Genomic DNA, 23,376 nt, shown 5'->3' on the forward strand with positions numbered 1-23,376 from the left:
ATTACTTAGCTTGAATATTTCTGCAAACATTCACACTGGAATGTCAAAACTTTTGTGAAAATGGAGTTAGAAAGAGGCTTATCTTAGTATAACAACATTTTTTAAAGACTTATTCATTTGACAGAATGACAAATAGAGAAGAGATAGAAAAAGTGTTCCAATCACTGGCTCACTTCCCAAATAGCTGAAATATCTGGCAGACTCTTTTTAAAAAATTTTTTTCTAAATTATTATATTTTTGACAAACTTTACATAGTTAATTGCAGTTAAAAGGTTCAAGGGCTATAGGAAAGTAGGTAAGACTATTATTTCCATTTTGTTTCCTTCATGTTTAAAGGGGGGTATTAAGGGAGAAGGACCACCCAATTTCCCACCCTCCCCAGGTCCTGCATGTAGGGTATGCTCCAAGGTTCTTGCTCAAGTGGTTTTGATGGTTCACCAGTTATGAATCGCAGCCAATCTTGCCACTCCAAGCACTATGAGGTCTTTGAAGAATCCACTGATTGACACAGTCCATCATAGAGTCTCTGTTTGCCCTGTATTACACTGCCAACATATAGCTGAGATGGTTGATTGACCTGTTCTGTCTTCTCTCTTTTCCTGGTTAGGGTTCTGAGTCCAGCATTACGATTGGGGAAATCTCCAAAGAAACTTTGTCTGAGGTGTTCTTGGATCAGATTCTTGTATGTACTAGTAGGCACAGGGCCTGGCTCAGTCCATGGCCCTGATCAGCTGGTGGTTGCGATGGCTGGGTGGATTCTGTTTTCAGCCTCGACTTCCACTGGAACCAATGGGTGTTTCATTCCAGCCTGGTTCTGCCCAGCACATTTTTGGCCCTCACATAAACCAGTGGGAGCTGCAGCCTAGTTGGAGTGACCCACAATAACCCCTACCAAGCCTGTACCCTACCCTGGTTTGCCAGATGTGTAGCAGTAGTCCAGCCTGTCCCACACCCCATTCCACCCCAGCCCCTGTCCTGGTTTTCGTGCCCTCCCGTAGAAGTGGTAACCCAAGAAGGATGAGCCCACTATTTCCCTCCCAGGCCTCTCTCACTCCTGGATTATGCACTCTCCAGGTAGTTCTGTGATTGGACTTGACAAACTTGACTGACAGTGCCAGCCTCTGAACTGGCAGACTCTTGAAGAGGTGCTCCAATGCAGGATGCTAGCTTATCCCTTTGTGCCACAATCTCTGCCCTCTGCCCAAAACTGAAATTCACGCATACCATGTATGTATGTATGTGCATAACCAAATATAGGAAATTATTCATAATTTCAAAATGTAGGTAATAGAGTGTTCAATAAGCTTACATTCAACATTCTTACATATTTTAACATAATAACCAGAGAAAGATTAGCCAAATATGTTAATTTTTTGATGATTTACATGTTTATTTGAAAGTCAAAGGGAGACACACAGTGAGATCTTCCATCTTCTGGGTCACTCCCTAGATGGCCACAATGGCCAGGTTTGAGTCCGGTCAAAGCCAGGAGCAAGAAACTTCACCCAGGTCACCCATGTGTGTGCTGGGGCCCAAACATATGGGCTACCCTGTGCTGCTTTCCCAGCAATTGGCAGAGAGCTGGATCAGAAGTTGGGCTGCCAAAACTGGAATCAGAAACCAGATGGGATGTTAGTATTCCAGGCAGTGGCTTTACTCACTGTACTGTAACACTGCCCGCCTAAAAATGTAAGTTTAAATTAAGAGCTTTTCTTCAACCTTTCATCTTTTGTTTGGCATTCATTGTTGAGCAAGCAGATGAAGCTGAGAATCCAGGCTCATCTCTAACATCTCCCTTCCTCCTCAGAGCTCCTGTGTCCTTCAGTCCTGTCAACTGGCCTCAGTTCCTCTGCCCCCAGAATGTCCACCCCATGCTGCTGCTGCTCCGCCTTCCTGGGGTCTGTGTCCCAAGCAGTCTGGATCCCCACCGCAAGGCTTGGGGTCTCTAGCCCCAGGTCCATTCTTCTCATTCACTCTGCTGATGAAAACTTTTCTTAAGTTTCCACTGCCTGCAAAATAAAAGTAAGTTTCCCTAAATATAAATAAAAACATTGCAGGAGAATATTGAAACAGAATCTAGAAACAAGGACTGGAACAAGGCTACTGGACACGTCGGGCTTTCCATTCCAGGCTAGAAATCCCATCCTTAGCCTCCTTCGCGACTTCCTGTTTGTGCGTAGCTGGCAAAGACCATGGGTCCGAGAGAAAGTGCAGCTCACCTTGGGGAACCTTCAGTTGTCGGCCAGGAAAGGGAGTCCATATATGGACCAGTAAAGTAGTGTTCTAGACTGGTAAGACCTGTAAAAAAGAGTGAGTCTCCTGAAGATCACAGCCATGACTTCAGCAGCTCAATGAAAGACTTCCTTTATCGACTTGGGTAAGTGGCTTGTTAGACTCTGTCAGAGAAGCTGAGGGAAGCAAGGGCTCCCAGACATCCTTAGTGTTGGGTGGAAATTGACGACAGTCTCTTGGGAGAGCAGTTCAGCACATCTAAATGAGTACACCCTGAGATACAGGGAATGTCAATTTTGCCATTTCAGTCATTGAAGTGGTTTTGCAGTAAGTGCAGTGAAGTGGTGTTGAAATAAGTTAAATATCTATTTTTAGGGATGATTAGGTAAGTTATGGTACATAAACCTATAGACATACTGCTAGTTGATATAAGAATGAAGAACAACTCTGTATATACTTCTTTACAAAGTAGGTCACAAAGTGAAGAAAGCAAGAGATAGCACAGTCAATACAGTAATTCAAACTTGATGTTTAAATGCAAGAAAATCCCAGAGGAAATTCCTGGCTCCTGGCTTGGCATTGGCTCAACTCCAACTGTTGGCAGCCCTTTGGGGAGTGAATCAGCAGATGGAAGATCTTTGTCTCTCATTCTCTCCATAAACCTGTCTTTCAATAAAAATAAGTTTTCAAAACATGAGAAAATAAGAGAATATATGCTAAAGAATGAAAAATTCAAAATGATGCAATGATATGAAGTGTAGAAACTACTCACTATGTTGCAGGTTAGGAAAACACAGTGAGGACATTGGGGTTCTGAGACCACAGAAGCGTCTAAAGACATTCCTGTTGCTGGGATGCCGATCTTGGAAAGTTGCTACCTGGTGGTGTTGGTGTTTCTGACAGGAGTGGTGGAATGCTGAGCCTCGAGTGCAGGGACTAATACAAGTTGGGGACTAACTGTGCCACCACACTCCCTTCCACCTGCCTTCCAATTTTCTACTGATATTTTCTTACAGCAGAATTTTACAACCAGCTGACAAAAGAAATAGAGTTTTCTAAGTTCCACAGCCAAGTATAGAATGATGAGTTTGAAGCTGAGAGGGATAGCTTAAAAGCCAACACACTAGATTCAACAAAGGATGGCCAGTTTTGGCCCAACATCATCCTTGTGCATGTTGGAATTGGTGCATTTGTAGGTGACAATGGACTTCCCATTCAAGCACCAAAGCTTCTCCCTTTCACCACATTCTGGGACTGTTAGCAATGATACAAAGTGTGAGAGGTTCAGATTCATGCCTGTGAAGCTGACAACATCTTTATTTTTTATCTACCTTTCACATGAACCTTTGTCCGTATTAATTTTATTTCACTACCATCATTTGTGGTGAGTCATGCAGTCATGGCTGCCATTTTGTGACTGGGCCAGGAAATGGGTAGGGCTGCTCCTTAATGCTGAAGTGTCTATACTTGAGGAGGCTGAGATTTCAAATGCCCCCACTCTCCAGCTTTCCTCCAGCTTTCCTTTTCCAGACTCTTCAGGAGTCTGGTTCTGAAAGATGGCTTTAGCTTGGCAGCCAAATGAACTTTACAACAGGAAAGACAACAGTTCACACCATCTTCTTGAGTCAACAGCTGTGGCTGAGAGCAAATAAAAACATAGCCCTGTGGTGTGATCCCAGAGGAAACACTTAGGGGGTGGGTTTCACGTGTTTTCCCAAAAGGCAGAATTTGCCCATCGTGAGTTCTTAAAACATGCCTGTTCCTCCTGCCTGAGCCCTGCCACCACCTCCTTGTGCCTCACTATTTCCTGTGTAGGTCAGAAAACGTTCCTGTCCCCCAACTCACACAGCTCTCCCAACTCTTGATGATTGAAGGGAGAGCTGATTTAAGTGCTTCTTCCCCTCTCTAAGGCCCTTTTCCAAAAAGAAAAGTTTTAACAACCAAAGATAAACTTATTTGTACCCTAGCCATGATGTCAAATGATAGTGAGCAGCTCTTAGCTGAATTCTCTGTACAGAATAGAAATATCTTTGAAAAATAAATAATTGCAAAGTCACCAAGCAACCTTTGCCCTCCAAGTGGCTCAGCTGAATACACAATTGCGCCCTCTTTAAATCGTGGTGGGCCTGGCATGATGGCTCAATTGGCTAGTCCTCCCCCACTGGGAAAGCAGTGGAGGATGGCGCAAAACCTTGGGACCTTGCACTTGCATGGGAGACTCAGAAAAAACTCCTAGCTCCTGGCTTTGACCTGGCTCAGCAGTGGCCACTGCGGCCTTTTGGGGAGTGAACTAACAAATTGAATCTCTCTTTCTTTTCCTCTCTCTGTAACTCTTTCAAATAAATAAATGAAATGATTTTAAAAATAAATTTCATCATAAGAAAATCCAAACTTATAATTACATTAACTTCCAAAATAGCCACATAAACAGCTGATTATTTGTGTTATAAAAGGAACTCTTCAAAATAACCCTAAACATTTCTTTCTGTTGTTTCTCTGACAGAAATTACTTTCGAAAAATTTCATTTACATCCAAATTGTTAGGAAAAAAAATCTATTTGGGGTTGGTTGCTTGGTTACAGAGATTAAAAGGCAAGTTAAGATTCCCATTTCTCATATCAGGTTTTTCTCCTGGCGCTGCCCCTAGTTTCACTTTCTATTACTGTTATACCCTGGGAGACAGAGCGCATGGCCCAAGTATAGCCATGAGGGAGGCCCCTACCGAATTTCAGGCACCTAGATGTTTTTCCAGCCCAGCCTGGACTGTTGGCAGGCATTTGAAGAGTGAACTAGCTGATCAGAAGTTTCAGTCTTTCTGCCTGTGTCTCTGCCAAAGAAAGGAAGGGAGGAAGGCAGGCAGGAAAGAATGAAAGAAGGAAGATGATGGTGTAAAGCAAAGGGCCCTGTGCTCTGCATAAGCAGCTTATTTGACTGGTGAGTGCTGTACCTGAATATCTGCACACGGAGGCCTTGCTCTGGATCTCACATTTTGCCTTTCACTTGCTCAGCTCGCCATGGAGGCCATTACCAACTTGAGAAATGGCTGGATGCTCTGCAGGTAAACTCTTCAAGCCTCTTTTCAATGATCTACCATCCTTTGGTGTTCTCTCCTTAATCTTGACTTTCTTGGGAATTTGCTGAATGAAAAAATCAGACTCTTTTTTGATTACTTGGAGTAACTTTGAATAATTCCACTTACACCTAGTATGTTCAAGGTCAATGGGATTTTTTGTTTTCATTTTCAAGTCCAATGTGACTTTGAATAAGAACTAAATGCATTTGAATTTATAAAAGACTGGAATTGCCTTTTAAAAATCTTATTTATATTCCTACTGTCTCCTTTACTCATAATATTTTTATATAAAAAAAATGTGTGTTGATATGTTTCTGCCCCCTTCTCTGACTTTTATCCAAACCCACAAACCTCAACACTGTATTAAAAATCTAGCAACATTAGATAGTCCTGATAGATTTTCTAAAGAGTTCTGCTTCCATCTAGGCTAGAAATGCCATCAAGAAAAAATGGTTTTGTATGAAAGGGTTTGTTTTGCTAGTCCTAAATCACCCTCTACTGAGATTAAGATTGGAAAACGTAGAGTCTAAAGTATTACCTAACTAGATTAGGCTTTCAAAAATTGGAAAGGGGCTTGGATTGGGTTAAAGTCTTGGGCTATCCTTTATTTTACTTGAAACAGTTCTTTCCTGAACCAGTAATGAATTTTCCCAGTACATGTAGGTGTTTCATGCCGGTGTCTGTTTATGTGAAACAGCTGGGAGGCCAGGCAGAGCCCGTGGGACAACCAGCCTCCTCTGATTCCCGGGGAAAGCTCAGCACGTGCTCACGTGCCTCTGCACTGCTGTCTGCTTATGACAGGGGAGAGATCAACACCTCTTTCAAGGGGGCTTAAGGTAATCTTTCCTACAAGTACAATCCCCTTATTTGTTTCTCTGCTCCTTGGGTGTGTATATGTATGTGTGACTCTATGTGTGTATATATACAAACGCACCTAGCTATTTCACAGAAGTTTGCTTTCCTGGGAGGTCCTGTTGAAAGGAGTCCTGTTATTATTATTAATCTGTAAGTGGAGAGCTGATCATTTAGAAGCAAGAAACTCTATCTTTTAAACAGCTGAATGGCCCTGTTCACATTTGAGGCGGCTGTTAGACCACCCAAAAGCAACCCTGTCATGTGAATACATTTTGAATACGAATGTAGAGTCAATGCTAGCTTACCCATGATTGGAACTAAGCACAATATACAAGACCCAGGTTCAGAAAAAAATGCATGGACGCTTTTGAGAAGACTGCTCTGGTGACATTCAAAATCAGACAAAGATGTCAGATGCAGCTCCTACATGGACAGTTATATATTCTGCTTCACTCCAGTCAGATCTCTCTAGAAACTGTTAGAGACATTCCCAATTGGGAGACTCCCATCTAGGACTGGGCACCCTAGACACAGAGTTATAATTCCATTCCTCACTTTGGGTAAGAGTGTGGACTGCCCAAATGTTCCAGCCTTCGCTTGTTTTCTTCTTCCTTCCTACCTCTCCTCCCTCCTTCCTTTCAGATTTATTTGAAAAGCAGAATTACAGGGTGTGGTGGGGAGGTCTTCCATGCTCTGGTTCACTTCCCAGTTAGCCAGAACAGCTGAGACTAGGCCAGGTGGAAGGCAAGAACTGGGATCTTCATCTCGGTTTCCTACATGGGTGTGGGAGCCCAAACACTTGGCTGTCCTCCACTTCCTTCCCCGGTGATTTTCAAGGAGCAGGGTGAGAATTGAATCAGTAAGGAATTGAACTTGCACTTGCATGAAAAGCTGGCATCCCAGGCAGTAACCTTACCCACTATGCCACAATGTCGGCTCCTGTTTTAACTTTCTATTTAAGAATTTTTTATTGTTCCCAAAAGAAGCTCATGAGATCGAAGTTAAAATTAAGCCAAATGCTTTTGGTGAACAGATTCCCATAGCAGAATGAAAGTGACTGTCTTCATCAATTTCCCCTTCTGTATATTAATCTCCCCCAAGTATCTATTTTTTACTTTGCCTAAGAGTCATCAGCTGCAATGTGGAGACTATATTCTGATAGTTGTCAAGTATCAGAGCTGCATCTTTGTCTATCATAGGAGAAACTCTGAAAATTGTAGGGTCAGGCTTTCACTAATAGAGATCATTTTCCCATAGTAATATTCCTCTGTCACAGCATAACTAATGATTATTTGTGATGACCAGAGCCACAAAACTTGGTATTGGAGTAGGTTTTAACTGGATATTTTACCTGTGTGATTCGCAAAGCAACAAATCCCAAATCTCTCCCAGATACTTAGAACCAAATTAAATCTGAAGGACAATAGTGAACGTAATGCCATGATTTTAATAGCAGGTGTGTATGCGAAATCAAAGAATTAAGACAGAAAACCATCAAAACAAGAAAACAAAGCTGTGTTTCATCATCTTTTCTGTGTCCCGTGCTTTTGTCCTCTCTCTAGGAGCCTCCTCCCTCTTTTTTTTTTTTTATTCAGAATCTTCTTGGGCTGAGATTCAGCAGGGAGGGACCCTGCGTGTCTCCTCACCACCAGTGGTCACGTTGGTTCTTCTGAATCTGGGCAGGTAGGTAGAACGTGCCTAAGTAAGTGCCACAGGCAGCTCCCAGGGCTCTGCAGGGTATGAGAGCTGGCGTATTTGTCTTGGCCTGTTTTAGGGTCACACAGACAGCCTTTCTCGATGGGTATCTACCATTCCTATGTTAAGAAACAGATAGTGTCTTTATTTCCCTAGAGAAGACTCTATCCCTCTGGTTTTTAATTGATTTTGTTGTTCTTGGATGTGATATAGCACATAATCCTTTCATCTTTTTTTTTTCTTTTTAAAGAGTTAAGCATTTGTTTTAAAGGCAGAGGTGCAGAGAGATAGAAAAAGAAATATCTTTCATCTTCCATCCTCTGGTTCATTCTGCCAAGGCCAAAACTGGGGCTCTGGCAGGCCAAAGCCAGGAGCCAAGAACTCCATCCAAATTTCCTACATGGAGAGCAGGGGCCTGAGCATTTGGGATCATCTGCTGCTGCTTTTCCAGTCACATTTGTAGGGAGCTGGATTGGAAGTGTGGTAGCTGGGGCTTGAACCATACGCCATATGGGATGCCTGAATCATAGACTGTGGTTTATCCTGTGAAGTGCCAGCCACACACACCCTCCCCATCTTTAATTCTTTTATTGAACAAATGCTTTTAGTACTGGAAATATCATTGAGCTGAAAAAGTTCATGCCAGCAAGGACTGACTTGATGCCATTTTTGTGTGTTGTGAAGAGCTTGTTTTAAATCAAGAACCTCAATGCAACACTTTTTGTCAGTGGCTGTTCCAAAGGGCAAAGGAAAACACATGGTGCTAGATTGTGGAGTTATCATCTAGCCCTCCAGGCAGTCTAAAAAGATGTCCCATTTTAAGGGGCAACTTCATATTTGGAGACTCTTAAGAATGCAGATGATTGAATGTCCCCATATGGGAGACAAGGGACTGGATATAATGAGAATCTGGTAAAAACTGGGTACAATATCTTCTGAATGGATTCAAATTTTTATAGCAAACCCTTCTGTGTAAATTTTCATGACTTCTTCATGGTAATTAATTTCATGGAATATTGCCAAATGGCATATTTTTCCTACTCCAAGCCTCTCTCTAAGCACTCCTGGGAATGTCTGAAATATGAGATAAGCACTCTTACCCAAAGTTTTTATTAAAAAGTTTAATTAACACAAATGCCAAATGACATATTCATTGCCATTAAGTAGGTAGAGTAGATGTGAATCGGAGAACGCTGAGTGACTCTAAAACCCATTTCCCTTGGCCAGTCCGGAAGCTTTGTTTTTCTTCCCGGGCTGGCAAGGGAGCCCTCAGGCCTCCACTGCACACATAAAGCTTGGTGAGGGCCGTGAAACCCACTCAACTTGTTTTCCGTCAAACCCTCTTTCCCCTTCTCTGCTCCCAGCTCTGCTGTGCTGGGTCCCAGGCATTTGAGCTTCACACATTGCCTTTCAGGAAGTCACAGACCATATAGGAGCTGTGGCTTGTTTAACCTTCTCTGTACCTAACAAAAATGCTTACCAAACAGTCACCGAAACTCCTAGAGCATGGAGAATTCCTCAGCTGACTCCTTGCAGCATGATCCTCCACTAGGACTTGGGGTCTCCAAGTGCAGGGAGTATGTGTCCTTGTACCTTTGTGTCCTCAGCCCCAAACACAGTACCTGGAACAGAGCAGGAAGAGAGCAATTTGCCAAACGAAGAAATGAAGTCAGTGTCTTGTGTCTCATCTTCCCTTTGCTGTATCTTCAAAATGTTAAAAAATGAGATAAATCTTAGAAATCGTCCTTGCCTATTTGGTCCTTGGAGCATCCTTATGTTCCTTCAGCACTCCATTCCTCTTTGGATGAGTCCTTATATTACAATGATGTTAAATAATGGTCTAGAAGAATTCTCTAGAATTTCAGGCTACAATAAAATGAATAGCAGAGTCTATTACACATGGCTGAATATTTCCACCATGTTCAGAAGTAAATGGTGATATACTTAGAGACACTAGAAGAGAGAAAAAGAGGAAATGAATGTGTACACTTAAGCCATAGTTAAGGGACCAGCAGGTGGTATAATGGTTAAATCATGGTTAGTCATGCTTGCATCTGCTATTGGAGTACCTGTTTTGAGTCCTAGTTACTCCACTTCTAATCCAGCTTTCTACGAATATGCACCCAAGTGCTTAGGTCCCTGCAATCCATGTGGGAGACCCAGACAGAGTTCCTGGCTCCTGGCTTTGGCCTGGCCTGGCTCTGGCTGTTCTGGCTGTTTCTGGCATTTGAGGAGTATATCAGTGAAAGACATCTCCCCACTCCTTCCCCACTTAGCTAAATTTTAAAAAATCTTTAAAAATCAACAGCAAAAGAAAGTGGCAAGAAGAGAGATCATAGTAATTCATTTCTTTCTATTGTAAAAGTGCTATGTGGCAGAGAGCAGCAGTATGCAGGTACATACGTTAGCCGTAAGGCTCTGGGCCCAGAAGGTTGTTCTACTGATCTGAACTGGACTTGGCTAAGGTTTCCTGGCCTCACCCATGTTGCTGTGGCCTGTTGGTCACCTGAACGCTGGCCATTTTCACATGGAGTGAACCTCTGAGGTGCTCAGCTCTGGGTGGGTCCCTGCTCTCAAGGGCACCTAGTCAAGACTTGATGACTTTTCAAAAATGTTAAGTAGGGCCAGCTTTGTGGTGTAGCAGGGCAAGTGTCTACCTGCAACACCAATATCCCATCTGGGTGCCAGTTTAGGACCCAGTTACTCCACTTCTGATCCAACTCTCTGTTAATGCACCTGGGAAAGCAGAGGAAGATGGTCTAAGTGTTTGGGCCCCTGAACCCACCCGGGAGATCAAAGCAGCTCTGGGTTCCTGTGTTCTGGCTCAGCCCCAACCATTGCAGCCATTTGGGGAGTAAACCAGCAGTTGGAAGGTCTCTATTCTCCTCCCCTCTCTGTTATTCTGCCTTTAAGCAAATAAAAAAAGTTTAAAACTATTTAATTTAAAATGTAAATAGATACATAAAAGTTTGTTACATTTATGGGATATAATGCAATGTTTTAGTACATGTATATGTTGTGTAATGTTCAATCAGGGTAAAATACATGTCTTCAAGCATTGAGCACCTCATTAAGGCAAATCCAAAGGCTAGTTTTGTTTTTAAGAGAAATACATATGCGGTTGGCGCCATAGCTTAGTGACTAAAGTCCTTGCATTGCTCACACTGGGATCCCATATGGACACCGGTTTGTAGCCCTGTTGCTCCACCTCCTATCCGCCTCCTGCTTGCGGCCTGGGAAAGCAGTTGAGGACAGGCCAAAGCCTTGGGACCCTGCACCTGTGTGGGAGACCCTGAAGAAGCTCCTGGCTCCTGAGTTCAGATCGGCTCAGCTCTGGCCATTGTGGTCACTTAGGGAGTGAACCAGTGGATGGAAGATATTTCTCTCTGTCTCTCCCTCTCTGCATGGGAGACCTGGAAGAAGCTCCTGGCTCCTGAGTTCAGATCGGCTCAGCTCTGGCCATTGTGGTCACTTAGGGAGTGAACCATTGGATGGAAGATCTTCCTCTTTGCCTCTCCTCATCTCTGTACTTCTGCCTTTCCAATAAAAATAAATAAATATTTTTTAAAAGTTATAAAGTTAATGAAATTGAAAACAAGAAATCAATAGGGAAAATCATTGAAGCCCAAAGCTGATTCTCTGAAAAGATGAATAAAATCAATAAGTCTCACAAAAGATTAACAAAGATTATTTAATATTTAGTCCAAAATCCATGTCCCTTGATACATACAAAATGGAGTTAAAACTTATGTCTTTATGCATGGTTAAAGACATAGGGTATTATGAAATTAGTATATATTTCACTTAACTTTTCTGTGATCCTAAAAGCATACTTCAAATAATAATTATAGTAACAACAATAATAACAGTAATAAAGATATTATTTATTGGAAAGGTAGATTTACAGAGGGAAGGAGAGACAGGGAAAAAGATCTTTCATCTCCTGGTTCACTCCTCAAGTGGCTGCTGAGCTGCTCCTCAATGGCCAGAGCTGAGTTGATCGAAAACCAGGATTCAGGAGCTTCTTCTGGGTCTCCCAAGCAGGTGCAAAGTCCTAGACTGCTTTCCCAGGACACAAGCAGGGGGTTGGATGGGAAGTGGAGCAGCTGGAACACAAATTGGTGCCTATATGGAATCCCAGTGCATGCAAAGTGAGAATTTTTTTAAAGATTAATTTATTTTTATTGGAAGGATAGATTTACACAGAGAAGGAGGGACAGAGAGGAAGATCTAGCATCCATTGATTCACTCCCCAAGTGGCTGCAATGGCCGGAGCTGAGCTGATCTGAGGCCAGGAGTCCAAAGCTTCTTCTGGATCTCCCACATGGGTGCAGGGTCCCCAGGCTTTGGGCCATCCGTGTCTGCTTTTCAAGGGCACAAGCAAGGGGCTGGATGGGAAGCAGGGCTGCCAGGATTAGAACCAGTGCCCATATGGGTTCCCGGTGTGTGGAAGGTGAGGACTTTAGCCACTAGGCTACTATGCCAGGGCTCCAAGGTGAGCATTTAATCACTAGACCATCATGCTGGGTGCAAGAAAGACTTACCTTAAAAAAGAAACAGTAATGTCTTGAAGAAGCTTTATGCATGAAGTGCTCCCCCATGCAACTTCTCCCCTCAGCACATCAACACTAACCAAATGCTTGCAAAAGAGAACTGCTCCCTCCTGTGTGCAAATACGGTTGGCTGTGCACAATCAGCAGCTTGGCCTTTCTGGAGGGGACCCAATGCTCTTGTTTGTCTTTCCTAGTGACCTTTCACAACTGCTAATGATTTCAAGCAAACATGATATTAAAACAGAATTTCCTTTAGCTTTGAAAGCTGAGTATCAGACGTCTCTCGTCTTTTTAAAGAAGAGAGCAGTTTCTGGATAGGAGGGCAGGAGCCAGGAAGGATATACACTGCTTGTGCAAAGAGCAGGGGACAGCTGCATCACTTGACCCTCAGACAGAATTCAACTTACTAACTCTGCTAACTACCCAGAGGCTTCATTTAACCCCATGAAGATAACTAGTGCTCTTGAAAGACACTGATTTGCTTCCCACTGGAGTTCTAGGAAAAAGCGTTTTCACAGCATCAAAACCTGTGAGACTTGACAAGATTAGGGAAGTCATTCTATAGCCTGTGGTCAAGTCCCCTTGGAAACCACCTGCCTCAGCTGAGAACTGTTCCCCGAAGAGCTGGTTCAGGATTACCCAAGGTCCTCAGGACAACCCCAAGAGAAAGCTTTTCCTTTGACCTAAAGAAATCTCCTCCTCTTTTTCTTCTAGGAATAGATTGTTTCTTTTTGTCCTGTTTCTGATAGAGTACCATAATCTCCATACCACCTACTACAGTTTTGAATAGTTTGTATTTTCTTAGCCTTCTGTTAACAGCATTTCATCTTACTGATCATTCCCTATAAGGATTTTAATGTAGCCCTTTCAAAATTGGCTTCAAATACTCCATAAACTTGCTTAGTTGTGAAATTCAGTTCTCTACTTCAAGGACACCTTGCATCCAGATGCATTTACAGGAAGCTCTTCTAGGGCTGATTTTGGGGTGGTGCTAAGAAAGTGATCATTCGCATTCTCTGTACGCACCCATTTAGTGCCCTCTGCACCTAAGCCCCACCATGAATAAAAACACCCTTGGCCAAGAAGGAAGCCTTTACGACACCCCATTCTAAGAAATGAGAAAATGTGCAGTGTTCTAGGAAGAGATGGTATTGGACTCTTACATTCATGCAGGCAGGCAGACCATGGGTATCAGGTCTTTTGTACTAAGTTTCTATTAGGAGTGGGTACACATACAGGGCCTTAGTAGAGAAAGGTGTGAACTTCAAATGATGTTTGTTGTCATTGTTTTTTTTCAAACAACACTAACATTGATTGGTCTTTACAAGAACTTGGCTTTGAAGAATAGGTCCCAGGGGCTTAGGACAAAACGTATATGGGATTGTTGAACATTGTTGTGGGAAGGACCACGCAGAATGGAAATAAAAAGGACAAAACACATGAGCAGTCAGAAGATGCTATGTGTGAGAGCAAGGAAAATCCCAGGTGTTAACCCTGCATGAAAATTAACTTGAAAGGATCCTAGTAAAAGTCCATTAAATTTCTGGGTGCAGACTTCAGGCAACAACTTAAAGTATGGAATCTTCTAGAAGCTGATGGATTTCAACACATATATCTTCCACAAATGTTCAGGTGTCTTCGAAACAGTGAGCCCACCTGCAAACACATGTGGTGGCAACCTGGTGGGATTGCTCGTTTCAAGCAGCATGTGTTTGTCATTCTCTAAGGCCCTTCTCAATCCCCAAAATGTTTCCTGTGTTTAAAGGATTTCCCATATTTTCCCAAATATTGAAAAAAAAGTGCTGTTTTCCAGAATCCTTGTAGTTGGGTACAATCTTACACAATTTGTGTTATGTCCATTGGTGAGATCTGCTTTCGAAGAAGGAAACTTTGAGAACAGGCGACATTTGATGAGGTTGAGGATGAAGGCATCTGTTGAGGATGGACACAGGTGTAACAGAGCTTCCAAAGTCCTAAGTGTGCCCTGCCTTGTCAGTCTTCTGATGGCAGCAGCAAGGGCGTCACAGAAGCAATGCCAAGGCACGTTTAGAGCATTACTCCCAGCTGCAACCTAGTCCTTCATAAATTAATTTTCTGCCTAGGCTGCAATGAGGAGTCCTGGTGTTTGCATCTGGAAAGATTGACTGACACAATGTTGCTTCAACAGTGGTATTCCACTGTGGACTTGCTTTGATTCCACTAAGGCTCCATGGACTTTTCATTCTGTTGAAATTCATACCAGGCTCTTCAGAAATCCTACAGCCATTTCCCCCTGGAGACCAACCCATGGGATCTGGGCATTGATGTGGTCCTTTTAAAAATTATAAATAATTCTCTCTGATAAATCACTTTCTGAGTTCTGAGGATTAATGCAACAGAGAAAGGACAAAAATAAATCCAAGTTTTGAATACTAAGTTGGATTGCCTGACCTAAATCCCACACTGGACTCCTGTAGGTCTCCTGTAATTGTGAGGGAGAGAGGATTTTGTGACCTTAGGGTGTGCGTGGGAAAGCTGCTGCCTCCAAACGTTCCACTAACACAGTGGTTTTTGACTTGGCTATGTACTGGAATCACCTTGCATATACAAAAACACCCTCAACCGCAACTTTAGAAACTTTTGTAGGGCCTTGCCTGTCTATCTTTAGAAGCTCAGCTAAATCTAAGACCATGATTAAGGTCTCTTCATGAGTGTGAATTCAGGTCACATACACACAAATGGGAATACTTTGATAATGTTACTATGACTACTTGCCATTTGGTATAATATAGCGTTTTATAGATGTGATTCAATCTATGCAGCATGAATGTATGTGCATACATGAAGATGCACATCAGATCATATGCCACTTGCCACTGAGAGCAACAAAACCAGTAACAATAACCTGTTCTGGTAGCACCCACCTTTATCATAAGCGCAGCGCTCACATGATTTTTTTGTAGTGGTCACTGAGAGAGGGATTCCATGTGTTTTTTTGATCCATTTGTCTAGATATCATCTCCTAGGTAGCAGTTCACTCAACACAGGATTTTATAAAAACTGGATTAGTTGATACGTGACTTTATAATGCATTCTATCTTTTCCTGAAAACACACAGGCACATCAGTGTGTACGTATTCAGAATGGGAATCACTTGGACTAGTTACCCATGTGAACTAAGACAATAATGAGTTGTGGGGCAGAGAGAGAGGGGTTGGGTTGGCTTGAAATCTCACCCCGAAAGTCAACAGGCTCCAAAAGAGATACGTTCTGCATAATACTTGCAGGAGGTGAGCAGAGCAACAGAGAATTACCTAAAAATGAACCATTAGAAGACAAAAATGATCTAAATAGAGATTATTTTCACAGCAAAGCAAAATAGTCAGGAGATTAGAGTCAGGTAGTAAATGAACATCACATCATGTTCAACTAAATGTAGGCACAAAGGTAAATGCATAGAGAAGTATGTAACTACAAGACAGGCTTAGGGGAACAAACTTAAGTATAAGGCAAAAACTGGGTCTAGTTAGTGTAAGCCACTGCCTAGAGCACTGGCATCCCATTTGGGCACCAATTGGAGTCCTAGATGTTCCACTTTAGATCCGGCTCCCTGCTAATGCGTGTTAGAAAACAGCAGAGATGGCCCATTACTTGGGCACCTGTGTCCACATAGGCAATCTGGATGAGGCTCCTGGCTTTGGAATGGCTCAGCTCAGCCCTGGCTGTTGTTGCCGTTTGGAGAGTCAACCAGCAGATGGAAGACTTTCTCTCTCTCTCTCTCTGCTTCTGCTTCTCACCCTTTGTAATATGTAATATTACCTTTCGTTCCAATTTTAGTATATGTGCTGCCGAAGCAAGCACAATCCTTTCAAATAAATAAAAATTATACCCCGTTCACCACCAAAATAAAATAAAACAAAACCCTGAGCCTATACAGCCAGAAGCAAGGGTGTGAAGGCCTGGAAGGAGAGAAATATCAAAAAATCCATTCCATCTAAGTAAAAACCAAAAGCTCACGTAAGCCATACATCACACATGCCTGCCCAGCCGTGCCTGCAATCCTTGGGCTCAGAAGCAGCTTCTGATGCCTTGTCCTCACACAGCTGATGGAACCCTTCACCAAGACCCTCCTGCACTGGGTCCTGGTCCTTCGTAAAGTTGCCCAGCTCTTTGTCTTCTTCTTCCTGGCCTTGTCTCCACGTATTGTCCTTTTGGATACACCTATCAGCCACTTCCAGTCCCAGAGAGGAGACAGAAACGAAAGAACTCTCTCTGGCTCTCCTTCTGCCGTTGCTTCAAGTTCATTCTTATAGTTTTTCAGTATTCAGGCTCCAGCCACCTGATTCTTATTGGCTATTTCAGAAATCAGTAAAATAAAGCTTATGTAAGAAGTTTTATAAAAATGTATCAGATATTTGAAGATTATTAACTTGTATTTTAAAAAGAACCTAAAAGAAAAACTTGAGTAGAGCTCTTCCTGATAGAGAAGATAAAGTATGATAAGCATCTGTTCATGGTAGAAGAGACTACTAGATTCATAAAACAGGTGAAAAATCTGGAATAGTTTCACATACATATGGGAGTTTCATACAGGATAAATACGGCGTTTCTCATCAGTGCCAAAAAGGTGATTCAAACAGCTAGCAAACTGGTTATCCAGTCTGAAAAGTAGTTTGATCTCAATCTGAAGCATAGAACAGCTAACATGGGCAGAGAAATTTGTCCTGAGACACCTGTAAGGCAAGTGTGCCCAGGTGCCAGCCTGCATTGGCCTAGTGCTGCACTTGACATTGGGAGGAGAGGGTAATATTAACCTGAGGTAGGGGTTTCTGCTGCTTATAGTGCCAAAGACTGGGCTGCTTGAGGACAGTCCTGACGTAGCACCCTGAAAAGATTGATATCTTACTCAGAGAACTAGCCAATCTAGCTATTGCAGTCATTCCTATGATACCTAGAAATGTCCATTCAGTGGATTTCACTGCCTCCTTAATTCTTTCTTTGGGGTGCGGAGGGTGGGGAGGGAATGACATATACCGGAACCAAACTACAGTGCAGAATCCAGCACTGGCCTTGTGTTGCTACTGTAAACAAAGTCCATTGGCCTACCAGCAATACTCATTCCTAGATGTAAAGTCTACAGCTATTTTTGTACTATATTAGCAGAACTGAGAACTTGCAAGAAAGATTACCTAGACCACAAATCCAAAAATAGTATCTGTCTCTACAGAAAAGACTTCCCTAGCCCTGATATAACCTAAATATATCAAGTATAACATAATTTGAAGCAGAAAATAAGAGCAGCCTCATGGAAAAAGCTCTGTGCTGGGGAAAGAGCTAGAATGATAGTGTCTCTGGAATCAGATCCATTTCCATGAAGTAATCCACCAATCAAATGCAAATTTGACTTTTATCTCTGCAGGTCTTATTTTCTTAATTTCTTTTTTATTTTTAAATCTGTATTTATTTGTTTTATTTACTTGAGAGGCACAGGGGCAGAGACAAAGGGAGCTCCCCTTGACTGCTTTGCTCCCCGGCTTCCCAGAGCAGCTGTGAATGGGCCAAGTTGAAGCCAAAAGTTGGGAACTCAAACCAGGTCTCCCGCATGGGTACCGGGAATCCAGCTGCTGGAGCCATCACTTGCTGATCCTCAGGATGTGCAGTAGTGGGAAGCTGGAATCAGAAAAAGGTATGAGATATGGATATCTCAACTGGCATCTTAATTGCTAGGCCAGATATCCACACCAGTTACTTAATTTTTTTAAAGATTTATTTTATTTTTATTGGAAACTCAGGTAAGAGACAGAGAGGAATATCCTCCATCTATTGATCCACTCCCCAAGTGGCTACAATGGCTAGAGCTGAGCCAATCCGAAGCCAGGAGCTGGGAGCTTCTTCTGAGTCTGTCATGCGGGTGCAGGTTCCCAAGGCATTGGGCCGTCCTCCATTACTTTCCCATGCCACAAGCAGGGAGTTGGATGATAAGTGGGGGCAGCCGGGATTAGAACCAGCACCTACATGGGGTCCTGGCATGTGCAAGGTGAGGACTTTAGCCACTAGGCACCAGGACCCAGTTACTTACTTTCTAACAATGGTATCAAAATAAGTTTATCTTGATATCGAAGTACTATTAACCTAGTATGGCTTCTAAGAGTTAAAAAGTAGAAGTCTACATGAAACTCATGACCTGCTGTTACATTTCGTTCAAAAGAATGTATCATCTTATTTTCAAAGAATAGAACTGTTTTCTAAGGTTTATTGTGAAAAGAAAAAGGATGAGACTTTTGAGAAATTGTCAACTCTGAACACTGATGAGAAATAAAATTGCACTTATCATTTTTCAAGGCTTTCATTTTACCTCTTCACACACACATCAGTTACTTGACTTTTTGCCACAAAGAGACAATTGCATATATTTGCATTTTTTGTGTGTGTGAGAATTTAATTTTTTACAACCTGCTGTGTTTTTCAGGCCCTTTAACTAATAGGCTTTTATCACCTTATGATTGCCTAATTTTCTCTTAATTGCTTTATGACAATACAATTTATTTTGATCACTCCCACCCTGCGGTTTTACTGTATAATGAAGGACTTTACAAATTCACATGTGTTCCTATGCATTGGCTTAATTCTTCAATCAATTCTCTCTCATAACTGAAAGAGTAAAATTGGCAGAAGAGCCAAGGAGTGCCTGTGCTTCCCAGGGGGCCATGTGTGCACCTGGCGTTTCCATTCTCCCAGCCAGCTTCAGTGTAGACACACTGGCTAAGGTCGTACTGGCTGAGGACATTTTGGGGGTGATCTTCTCATGGCTCCCCAGGGCTTGTACATATATGTGCACATGATGGACGTAAAGGGAGCAATCTGGCCCAAGGCCAATTGAGCTGCAGAGGAGCCTAAGCTCTGTGATGTGGACTGGATCTCCCCATGCACCTGTTTACTGGCAGTTTTAATTTAAGTCAGTTTAGGAGACTTCATCCTTTTCAAAATAACTGGGTTCATGGCCAGTATGTTGTGACCAAATGATCCTGCTCTTGCAAGCAGCCAGGTATCTTTCCTTCAAAGCACTTTCTCCTTTATTAGTTTTCTTGATCCTACCGCAACCCTATGAGGGTGGCAGAGCAGGCACCGTGCTCTCCCTTTCTGTAGGCCAACATTGGGGAAAAAGTGTTGCTCAAGTTCCCAAACTTTTAACAGATGGAGTCAGACTAGTCAAGCCCTGGATTCCTGATCTAGTCTTTTTACAATCTTTTTTTTTTTTCAAATCAAAATCTGTATTCAAACTGAGAAGCTCAATGGAGTGCATACTATTGGAGAAATCGAAATTCCTGTGTTTTTTTCAAATCTTAGCAACCAAGAGGTGATAGGATGTTTTCACATTCCATGATTCATAATTGGTTCTATGGCCTCAGGTAAGTGGCTTAATCACCTTACCCTTCACCTGGTGCTGGATCACATATGGATGCCAGTTCTACTTCCAGCTGCTCTACTTCCAAACCAGCTCCCTGGTAATGGCCAGGGAAAGCAGCGAGAGATGGATCTTATCTTTGGGTCCCTGTACCTCTTGGGAGATCCAGAAAAAGCTCCTGACTTTAGATTAGCTCAGCTCTGGCCACTGTGGCCATTTGGGGAGTGAATCAGCAGATGGAAGATCTGTCTCTCTCTATCTCTCTTTTACTTTGTAACTCTGTCTTAAAAAAAAAAAAGGAAGAAAATGCTGCTGTAAGAGGGAACATATTTAGTTTGTGTGTGAATGAACAGAATACTAATTTCAAGTCTCTTTTTTCTGCTCCTCATAATATCATCAAACCCTGTCCCTAGTCTCTTGAGCATGTTAGGGTTTCATACATTTGCCACCAGTGCCACCTCAGAGAGAGACGAAAAATGCAGATCACTTCCTCGGCTTTCCCAAAATTATAGGAACTGCTGACTTGTACCAAGCACTTATCATCTGCTTTTTGTTCTGTTTACTTGTCACACTTCATCTGTACAACAGCCATGAGAAGCCAGCACTGGTCACTACCTTCTCTGTGAATCATGTCAATAACATTTTCAGCTTGACTGCTTGGATCACCTTCTCATAATCACACAGGCCAGGCCAGCACACTGTGAAAGCAGAATTTGAACCCATAGAGTTGGTAGCGTGAGCATGGGCCTGCAGCTCCTAGATGTCCTGGGGGAGGGCATGGGACGACACAGGTGTGAGCTGGGTGGTCCCGGGGAGAGGTTACGGAAGGGTGGGGAAAAAAGACTGACTCAGATCATCGTAAGCAGGGCGACCATGATGAAAGGGAAGCGTGGGGAGACTTGAGTTTTTAATTTGGAGAGTAGAAAAGCAGTGAGGGCAGACAAGAGAGCTGAGAGGGCAAAGACGCCCACAAAGCAGTGGGTGGGCTGCGGGCTCTTGGCTTGAGGTTGCAACAGCGCCACCCAAGGGCAAGACAGGCCCACTGCTGTGTCACTGTAGAATCCTAAAGAGGGACCCATGGGACACACGCAGGTGTGATGGAGGAATCATGAAATCCCCGAATGTGTAGCAAAAGGCTAAGACGTTCAATACACAGAGAAAAGCAAGTACTAGCCCGTTTTTGGAAAACAGTGGCCACTGTCAGGGGCTAAGCCACCAGAAGGTGTCTGAGCTCTTCCTGCACTGGGCACTCGGAAATGTCCTGGCCACACCTGGGGACGCACAGGAACCTGTGGTCCAGGGGAGGGGGTTGGTAGAGCCTCCCTTCCAGGGAGTGGCAGGGCTGGACTTCGAACCCAGCTCGTCTGAGTCATGGCTTCCTGTGAACCACCACTTAGTGCAGTTTTTATTCGTAAAGGACGCTGGTGAAGTTCAGAATCAGCCTTGCTGGCTACCTAGGCAATGCATTGAAGCGTTGGGTTTAGGATTTTGGATTCCCACTGACAAAACTGTCAGGTCAGACAAGCACTGAACTTACCTTTGACTTCATCGAGCCACGGGTTCCCAGCAGCCATAAAGTCACTTCAGCTGTAACCACTTCCGTGCAGCTGCATTTGGTGGAAGCTGTCGCAGGTAACATCAGCCACTCAGTGACAGAGAGGCAACAAAGTCTGTGCTTGCTGGGAGGAAGTGAAATGTACATTTCCTGTGAGATCCACGGCCTGAAACACAGCCCTAGTTGGCAAACCTGTGGTTGAACAGCAAGACAATAGTGTGCCAAATACCACATTAAAACAAAACCATAATGACCAGGGTTTGGATTTTAGAAGAAAGTGGTACTGTTGTTATCAGTCAGAAATGATAAATGATGCAGAGGGAAAGCCTGGCGAGCCCAGCCCTTGGACTCGCAGGCACAGATCTGGAGCGGGAAAGTGGCCCCCGGATGGCCCAGTGGAACCGTGGGATAATGAGGCTGGCTCGTAGCCACAGCTGAGGGTTACCCTGTCCCCAAAGCCACAAGGCACCAGGGCTGCTTCTCCCGCTGCCTCCAGGCAAGCCTCCATCTCAGGGCACCAAATCAAACAGAAAGCAACTCATGTAGCAGAACCTTGAAAAAAAAAAAAGGGCCAGGAACTAGAGGGTTTTTTTTTTTTCCCAGAAAGCCAGGATTTCCTTATTTGCAGAAAGAAACAACAAGAACAATTAAAAGTTTCAAATCATGTATAATTACTTTCAAGTTTGGGTTTGGTAAAACATAAATAAATTTCCTATCGGAGCCTTAGCCCAAGTCCGGTGCTGTTTGTTTGTTTTAAAGAAAACTGCTTTCATCTTTGCAGAGGATGCCATAAAAGCACATTTCCAAAAATTACCATTGGCACCCAGTTTTCTATTTGATTACATTCTGGCACCCAGCCCTGCAGCACTGCAGAACCCCTTGCTCAGTCGCTGTGATTGGAAGATAATCGGATGTACCACCTACCTTTCACCAATGCTGGAACACTTTTAAATCACAGAAGCCACAAGAAATGACTCAAATTATTTAAGAAGCCGGTACTTTCCATTTTAGATTACCTCGGGCAAATTCATCAGGCTGCCTTGAACAGCCACTCTGAGAGTGCTAGGAGTTAGAAGGAGCAGAGAGACCAATTACAAGCTGAGAACTAAATGCCATAATTAACGAGACATACACTTTAATCTAAAACAACTCAAAAATGTGGCTGGATAAAGAAAAAAGTAAAGTCAACCTCCATAATTATAATAAATTGGTGTACAGTGGGTAGGTTTCTCCACGAGTCAAACAACAAAGACAGTTGTGTCTTTGGAAAACTGTAGTCAAGTGTTTTACAATTAGTGTTTAACTCTGAATAAAACCCTCACTTTAATTAATATGACTCAATTGTATGCTTGAACCTCGGAGACAGCTGCCACCCCACACCAATTTCAAATGAATTCTGAAAAATGAGATGCTGTGTCCTTTTCGGAGTCACCATTCAGATAAAACGGGACATGCCTGGCGTTCTCACACTTTCCTAGTCTCCTTTGCATTTGCTGTTTCTCTTTCATGTTTATGTGTGCTTTTCTTAGAACACCATTAATTTCGATACAGTTCTTGTTGGAAATCAATACTATATACGGTGGTTCATCATCAAGGGCAATGCTTGCACCCTGTATGGTAATCGACACACAAGTAAAAAATATTGGCACATGGACAGACTTGAGGGTCTGTTTTTCTTGGCCTCAGTAAGGATTAATGGGTACATTTTGGAGAAAGAGAGAGATAGAACAATTCACTGACAATTTCAATAACTTCCAACCAGATCAGGGTGACATGAAAAGGGGAAAACAGGCCGACAGGTGAAGGACGATGCCACTGTCAGATGGAGGTGTCAAGGTTGCAGCATCCTCTAACCCCAGGGTGCAGAAGGGCGGCTCCCACTAAGGAAGGCCCCTCCATGTAGCTGCATTCTTTAGCTTGCTCCTGACAAATGAGAGCAGGAGGGCAAGCTGGAGACCAATTACAAATCCCTCTTCAGATCCCTGAAATTTCTTTATTTCCATTTCTGACTGAAATAAAGACTAAATG

The 23,376-nt window shown here is 43.1% G+C and overlaps 1 long non-coding RNA gene across 2 annotated transcripts; it reads right to left on the reverse strand.

Annotated features, from left to right (window-relative positions):
* Positions 1-1,899: 1,899 nt before the first annotated feature.
* On the reverse strand, positions 1,900-21,385 carry LOC121147401. Of its 2 annotated transcripts, none has more exons than XR_005882377.1 (3): positions 9,337-10,011; positions 2,221-2,299; positions 1,900-2,010 (listed from the first exon to the last, which is right to left on the reverse strand). It is a non-coding gene; the product is annotated as an uncharacterized LOC121147401 (long non-coding RNA). The 2 variants fall into 2 exon arrangements; XR_005882376.1 differs by lacking the exon at positions 1,900-2,010 and adding an exon at positions 21,331-21,385 and having other exon boundaries at positions 2,148-2,299; positions 9,337-9,478.
* Positions 21,386-23,376: the final 1,991 nt, after the last annotated feature.

Source organism: Ochotona curzoniae, unplaced genomic scaffold (assembly GCF_017591425.1).
Source record: "Ochotona curzoniae isolate NIBS_2020 unplaced genomic scaffold, NIBS_Ocur_1.0 scaffold_4506, whole genome shotgun sequence".
Lineage (NCBI taxonomy): Eukaryota > Metazoa > Chordata > Mammalia > Lagomorpha > Ochotonidae > Ochotona > Ochotona curzoniae.